Source organism: Phycodurus eques, unplaced genomic scaffold, assembly GCF_024500275.1.
Source record: "Phycodurus eques isolate BA_2022a unplaced genomic scaffold, UOR_Pequ_1.1 contig_250, whole genome shotgun sequence".
NCBI classification, from domain to species: domain Eukaryota; kingdom Metazoa; phylum Chordata; class Actinopteri; order Syngnathiformes; family Syngnathidae; genus Phycodurus; species Phycodurus eques.
In genome coordinates this window covers 49480-57542 of record NW_026904247.1, presented here as the reverse complement: position 1 = coordinate 57542, position 8063 = coordinate 49480, and the positions used below count along the sequence as shown (strand labels likewise).

Sequence of the window (8063 nt, the reverse complement as noted above, 5' to 3'; positions counted from 1 at the left end):
CACTCTGCACTATTTGCATATCTGTTTTTGACGAATTGTCACTCAGTCATAAGAGAGAGAATGACTGACTGCATTATAATTTAGGTCAACCACCGATAAAAAAAATATTCCACAAGATTCTAAAGTGAAAAAGCTTACAGCACCTGGTATTCCCAGGCGGTCTCCCATCCAAGTACCAACCAGGCCCACTCCTGCTTAGCTTTTGAGATCAGACAAGATTGGGCAGTCTCAGGGTAGTATGGCCGTAAACCACATAGTTATCTGAAATGATCTGAAACATAAGGAGTTTGTCTCCGGTAATTGGAGCCGCTCCTGTATGACAACAGACAGTCAATTGACAGAGAACACTTTTGGGACATAAAGACATTGACAAAAAAACAGTCACTGAGCAATAAAGGGTTGCTAGTTATCTAGTAATGCCGGTAAAAAAAAATTTAATTTAATTTTATTTTTTGACAATTGTGCAAAAAGATGCAGAGTCGTCTCGCACTTAGAGCAGTTCGAATGACTAATATTGCAATTGTCCGGTGCAATGACCATTGTGCAAAGGGCGCAGACTTCAAGGGAGTAGTGTCATAATCTGGGACAATGTTGATTGTGCAAATGTTGCAGATAACCACAATTGAACCATGTTCCTCAGAACTGTGAGGTAGACGCTCTAACCAGTCGGCCACCATGCCGCCTGTAATTAAATTACTTTAACAAATACTGTTAATGACATGCTTACTCTAACTGCTATATGGACAGGTGCTGTCCAGAGTTTGCGTCCGTGTGACTTTTCCTTTGTTGTTGAGGTTTTTTTTTCCGCTTGTATTTTCCCCCCACGCTGCGTTTCTTGAACACGGCATGCTCCTCCTTGTGTACATTCTTCAGTTTTTGAATTCATACGCGACGAAGACGTGGAGTTAAATGTCTTGTGCGGAGCCGATCGATGACGTCATTGATCGGATCGGCGAATTATGACATGAAACCCGATCAGATAAAATGCTAATTATTGGCCGATAACAATTACACTGGTCAGATCAGCGTAAAGTATCTTACACTATGCATAAAATGGGCTTCTCTCTATCTAATATATGCACGCAGTGCACCAAAAATACCCCAGATACCTATTTTCATGCTATATGGTAATGCACACCAATTCAATGCTTTTGTTCTTCGGTTACACGGAAACTCTGATATTTTGAATTTCAGGATTCCACTTTCCCCGAAGATTGCGCGTACTTTGTGACTTAAGCATAATCGACCTCCCTAATAAATATTCAGAATCATTACTACTCGCGTCAGCTACCGCAAAGAAAACAATTCGATTAAACTGGAAAAACAAACAAGCTATTTTAATCAATCACTGGCTAAATGTCATCATAGAATATATTGCGTTAGAAAAAATATCAGCAGAACGAAAAAATCAAGTCGATAGCTTTGCACCCTTCCTCAACATGCTAAATCTAGACACTTGATTCTTTTGGCTGGGTATTGTGCCATCTGACAATAACAAAACTATCTTGTAAGTGTAAAGGTAAACTTTTGACATGTATTCTTTGTTGTCGAGGTTGTTGTTGTTTTATTATTTTTCTATTTGACATTCTCTTTATTTTTTTCTTATTCATTTATGTACTTGTTTTTTTTAAATTATTTTTATATTCATTCATTCATCTTACGTTCCGCTTATCCTCACTCGGATCGCGGGCGTGCTGGAGCCTATCCCAGCTATCTTCGAGCGAAAGGCGGGGTATTATTATAATACATATTTTTTAAATTATTTTTCTTTTCTGTTTTTTTCCTTCTCACATTTTAGACTGATTTGCTTGGTGAAAGGACACATGCATGGAGTGGGGATTTTCTCTTCTGTTTGCGGTTCCAGCATCTATGGAGGCGGGACTTTCTTCACTCCTTCCCGACCTCGGGCAGTCGCATCGGGTCCTTGCGAACTCCTTCGGGTGGTCGGTTGTCGGGGCCCTTCGGTGGGGCCGGCGGCCAGGGCAATCCGCCTCGACAGCCGGCCACCCGGATGAAGCTGCGGAACAGCGGCAGCTTTAAAAACTCCACTGTGATAGAGTAAAACTGTTCCGGCACAAAAGGTATACAGATCCTCCATTCTGCTTGACCTAACAGCCGAACAGGACAAAAAAAAAAGTCTATTTTTTACATTTTCCCATTTTGTGTATTTTGTTCGTATTTAAACGCAGTGTTAATGTTCAAATTGCATAATATTACATTGGCTTACAGTAATATTAAGTTTAATTTTTAAGAATAAAACCTCTGCCTAGATTTGAATGAAAACTTGGATCTATTGAGCTACTCAATTTCCATGTTGGTAATTATGGTGTTACTTGGAGAGCCAACATTACTTGTAAAAGTTTGAGAACCACTGATCTAATTAGATCCAGTGTAATAGCTGTCTCAAAAATGTATATTGCTCCATGTTGTTCTATCAAAAAATATTGAAATAATTCATTTCGTCGTCCTTTTATTGTTTCAGGTTTGGCCGCTGGGCTCATCCTCTCCTAACTTCACTTTGGAAGGCCATGAGAAAGGGCTCAGTTACCTCGACTGTTACAGTGGACGAGACAAGCCCTACCTGTCGGATGTAGTTGCACCCAAATATGTCTTCCCTTGCATGCTATTTTTTGTATTTGTATATTTGTACTTTTTTCGGTGCATCATTATATTATACTGTCTCCCGGTGGCCAAGGCGGGCACACCAGAAGAAGCGGCACAATAAATTGAAGCATTAAATTATGATGCACTAACTGTTTGTTAAATGTTATGACTGTTTTATTACATACAGTATTGTAGAGTACTATTTTCCTTTTTGAAAATGAACAAAATGTTTTAAATTCTTTTAAATTCAGTTACACAGCTGTTGCTGCTATAAAGTTGGGGGAGCACATCGCAGCAACATGTAAACAGACAACTTCAATTTACATGATACAATCAACATTATACTCAAGCAACATTATACTGCTAAATGCAAGCTTCGAAATAGGATTAAGTAAACATGAGATAACTTATATACTTTTATTCTGACATTTCCCTCCTGTTTATCACATATTTACTCAAATTCTCACATCACCTTACATCAGTCATTTCAATTAGATTTTCGACTGGAGGATCATTTTTATGAAAACGAATACATTTACACTCAGAGGCAATGTTAATCTAATCTAATTCATAGTCACCTGTATCTAGAAATAAATCAGGCAGCTCATAATACACGTCATTATCATCATTACTATCATTATCTTCAGGGTCAGGACCAAGTAAAGGATACATTTGAGCCATCTGGTTCTCCATGGGTGAGATTGCTGTTGTTATCAATCTATTAACGAGAGAACGCAGACAAGGAATACAACAACATCCACAAGGTCAAAAGTGCTGTAAAAACAGCGATTGATACCAAAATTGAGGACACCACGGCTTTGTATTTTCCAAAGGCATTCATCCCGGAGTTCCACATGGAGGTGTCAACACCAGAGTGTTCCTTCATTTTACCATTAAGGGTTCGGAGTCCGTCTATGGCCTTGGTGAGACTGCCATCCGTAGCTATGTTGTTGGGAATGAATGTGCAACATTGTTCTCCTGAACATAGCACATACTCCTTCTCTCAGCCAACAACATGTCAACAGCTACCCTGTTTTGCAATGCCATCAGTGATGCGGCTGATAGCTGTTCGTGTGCAGCTTCAAACCCACTCTGTGTACAATTGCCCAATTTTTTCACATTGTAATGGATGTAGTTGATTCTGTCTACGTTTTTTGTTGGTTGTGCACCACCAACAGATCGAGGACTCAAATCCTGCAGCTATTTGATCCTCAAATTTGTACTCACTTAAAACATCATGGGGAACACCAACGGCGTCAATGTATGTTGGATCATTTTGGCTCTGCAAGTCTGCTGCTCTTTTCTGACGTCGCCAATGTTCTGGCATGACAGTGGATAACCTAGCTGTTAATTCTTGTTCAGACATGGGATGTGCTGATACCGGTAACAACAAAGTTACCAGAGCACAGAGACCTATTACATTCTTTGGTAATTTATCAAATAGTCTAGCATCTCCACACCACCACCAGATGTCCCCTCTTGGCTGTGGATTGAAGTTAATTTCTATCACGATTGATACTGTAGGAACCTGAATTTTATAATCACCTTTTACTTTCGAGGTTCCATGCGTGTTCGTTTTCGTGAAAGAGCTACAATTATAACGACGTGTTAAAAGTCAACCAATTTATACCTGACAGAGGAGTCTATACATTTTACAGAACTCTGGGTCAGTAGCTACGCTTATCCTAGCCTCAGCAGAGACAGCGCAGACTGAACAAAGCTATCTGTTCTTGCCCCCGACTTATACAATGTTTGAAAGAGGAAGTATGGAATCACTGTCGTCTGATTGGTCCATCACCCACTGACGTCCTCATTGTCCTGCAGAATGATGACCATTTGCCGCTGGCTCCAGTCGCGGTCTTGCATCTTATGTCCACAGTGGCTCCCCGCAGCCACCTCCTCTCCAACATCTGTTCTCCGTGGCCTCCACATGCACCCTGGTGGGAGCTTTCCTGCAATAAAGTCCCACACCCTTATCTCATTTCCACTTTATACTATACTGCAATAAACACCCTTGTTTACTCCCAGACCTCTGTGGAAAACATAGGTTTGTGCTTATCAACTCGAGTCACATGAAACAGGCTGTCCCAAATCATACATGTATTACTAGGATTAGTATTATTCATAACATCAATGACACAATTTTGTGGAATGATGGCTGGTATTATCTGTAATAATGGTCTCGAGCCCATGCACACGACACAGTCCTTGTGGGTCAGATTAGAAGCTTGTTCTACCATAAGCAACCACTTATTATTCTGTCCTGAAACTCCTGTCATGGACTGAATTTCCCAATCAAAATAAAAAAATTTGTGATATTCGTTTTACTACCACCCTTGCTTGGTTGGTGTACTGACTCACTTGGGGGTTCTCTAATAGAGTCATAGTTTTGTTTTCGCAAATTATTTTTGGGAAATAGGGGTCTGTTCTTGTAGAATATGCCCACAAGAGAAAACCCCAACAGGATGTATTGAAAACAGCCGCGTCAGGCGGTCTAAGAGGGTCACTTCCATATTTAACATTGATCCTTGTTTTCCAAGTGTTATCTTTTTATGAAAGTACTTTGCCTCGTGACTTTGTCCTATGGAGCAATAGTCACCCTCTTTGGTAGTAATTAGAGAATTTCAACTCAAATCTAATACATGTCCTGTAAGGTACCACCAATACGTCTCATAACATTTTCCAGTTATCTGTTTGGTGTTTGCAAATCCCTTTCAATTAGTAATTTGGAGCCTCAATTTAGTCGTTGTGTTTGGTGCTATGGTTACACTAATTGAATTATTATATGCCCCTGAGACTATCCAGGGAATGACATGAATTGGTGTTCCTGACTGTCCGCAACTATGTCTAACCCTGTGTAAGAGTAAGGGTTGAGTGGTTACTTTATGGTCCGTTCGTTTAACCTTGGGTGGTTCCCACAAATACCATACTAACAGAAAAATCCAAATAACAGATAGCGTTGACATCCAACACCCCATTGCTGATTTTAAACACTTAGGGGTCATTCTGGTTGAAATATCCTTTTATTAACCCAACATCTGTAGGTCCTTGAGACCATAACGTCTCTGACACTTCCTTCAACAAATCTTCCTCATCCTCAGTTAGCATTAAGTCTCATTTTTGCTGAGAATGTAGGTGTATCCCTTCTTGTGCCTGAATTGTCCAAAATAGTGCCTTTCTTTCTGTTGTTGAGGCACTTATTTCTGTATTGGTTGAAAAGGTAACCCCACACACTAATATTATGCCAATCTGGACCCATGGCTGCCATCCACACTTGTTGGATTTCTGCACCATTTAAGTTAGATGATCGCCTTAAATTTTCCAGTTCCTCAACAAACTGGTTTATGTCTGCTTTATGTGGTGTCAGTCCTTCTAATGTGGAGGCGGTGGTAATTTTGGATAAAAGGGGGGCAGTTGCACCTCCCCCGTTTTCACTTACTTCAACAACTCTCTCTTCTCCTCGACACTGACCCTGTTTAATGTCTACATTCTCTTTCCGTTCTCTGTCTCCCTCTCAAATTCTCATCCAGTGTTCTGTTTCCTCAAAAAAAAAAATTCATTTTTTTAAGGTTTTTCTTTTTTTTTTTTTTTTTTTTTTTTCCCCTTTTTATGATTGATTCCGGCGGCACGGTGGACGACTGGTTAGAGCGTCAGTCTCCCAGTTCTGAGGACCTGGGTTCAGTTCCCGGCCCCTCCTGTGTGGAGTTTGCATGTTCTCCCCGTGCCTGCGTGGGTTTACTCCGGGCAGTCCGGTTTCCTCCCACATCCCAAAAAACATGCCTGAATTGGAGACTCTAAATTGCCCGTAGGCGTGAATGTGAGTGCGAATGGTTGTTTGTTTGTATGTGCCCTGCGATTGGCTGGCAACCAGTTCAAGGTGTACCCCGCCTCCTGCCCGATGATAGCTGGGATAGGCTCCAACTCGCCCGCGACCCGAGTGAGGAGAAGCAGCTCAGAAAATGGATGGATGGATGGATGGATGGATGATTGATTCCTGCAACACGGCTATTTTTTTGTGAATTTAACTAACCATTTAAGCCGTGTTCAGTTATCCATGTGTCTAAATATTGAGTTTTATCAGGATTTTTTATTTTTAATGAACTTCCAATCTTAACACTACAGTGTATTCCTGGGTTTTATTTTACGACTTCCTTTCCCCATTTTAGAGAATTTTGTCCAGTTTGTCAACACCAAGGATGTTCTAAAAACTGGTTTCTTATCAGTAGGACAGCAACTCAAATTTTCTGTTGTGGTAATTCTCACTTCAACCTTTTCAGGTGGAGAATTCTTGCCTTTGCATCCACACCAGTCTGCTGTTTACAATACCACTGTTTTATATGAGATAAATACCTCGTGGTATTTTATCTCCATTCACTTCTCATTCACACAAGCACTTTATTACAGTGATTTTCACGGAATTTCAGTGTACACAGGACTCCGTCGTCCTTTTTCTACGGAATTTATCGGACTCCGCCGTCCCTCATTTACCTGCCATTTATGAGTATTCACAGGGTTTTCTAACGCGCAGACCTCCAGTCATTAACGCACAATGACATCCAGTCATTCAGTTCCCCCTTTAAGGAAGTTTAACTCACCACTGTTGTCTTCCCTCCATCGGAATGCCATCAACCGTCACATCAGAGCTGGTGGGTCGAGGTCCAGTCCTGGAAAAGGATCTCACTCTACAGAGCCTGCCGTGGCCACGGTCTTTCTGGAGTCCACCACACCCCCTGGAATCCTCAGGTATTTTGGCATCCGGCTCGGAGGACCAAGTTAATGTCAGGTTCAAACAACCGAGAACATTTAATAAACAAGGAAGGAAGACAAGAGATGGTTTATAAACTCGCGAGGAGAACGGTTAGAGTTGTTCGCAGTTACAATCTCCAACCGCTCTGAACACACTCTGCCGATCCCTCTCTCTTTATTTTCTTAGGGCGGTTCCCAGTTACACAGCTGTTGCTGCTATAAAGTTGGGGGAGCACAGAGCAGCAACGTGTAAACAGACTCACAGACAACTTCAATTTACATGATACAATCAACATTATACTCCATCAACATAATACTGCTAAATGCATGCTTTGAAATAGGATTAGAGTAAACATGAGATAACTTATATACTTTTATTCTAACAGTATGTCTGCTCATAGGATGTTGTGGAACTGCTATCATTTTAACGTCTTACTCTTCGTGAGAAATATTGTGCAATTAAGGTTTGTCAACTCATTGGCTGAGGCCAACGGGTCGTGACCCTTTGCTCAATACATTTCTTACTGAAAAAAACCAAATCGTCATTTATTCACTGTTCTGTCAATTTAAAATCACTGTGTAAGTACCCATAAAGGTGGCACGACAGTTCAGCGTGAAAGACAAAGGTAATGACATGAAGGCAAACACTTTCAGGGGAAATAATATTTTACGGCGAAAAGCAAACAGTCCAAACAGAACGGCAAAGAGATTAT

General features: G+C 40.9%; 1 pseudogene; it reads right to left on the bottom strand.

Annotated features, from left to right (window-relative positions):
- Window positions 1-131: 131 nt before the first annotated feature.
- LOC133398667 (5S ribosomal RNA) lies at window positions 132-250 on the bottom strand (annotated as a pseudogene).
- Window positions 251-8063: the final 7813 nt, after the last annotated feature.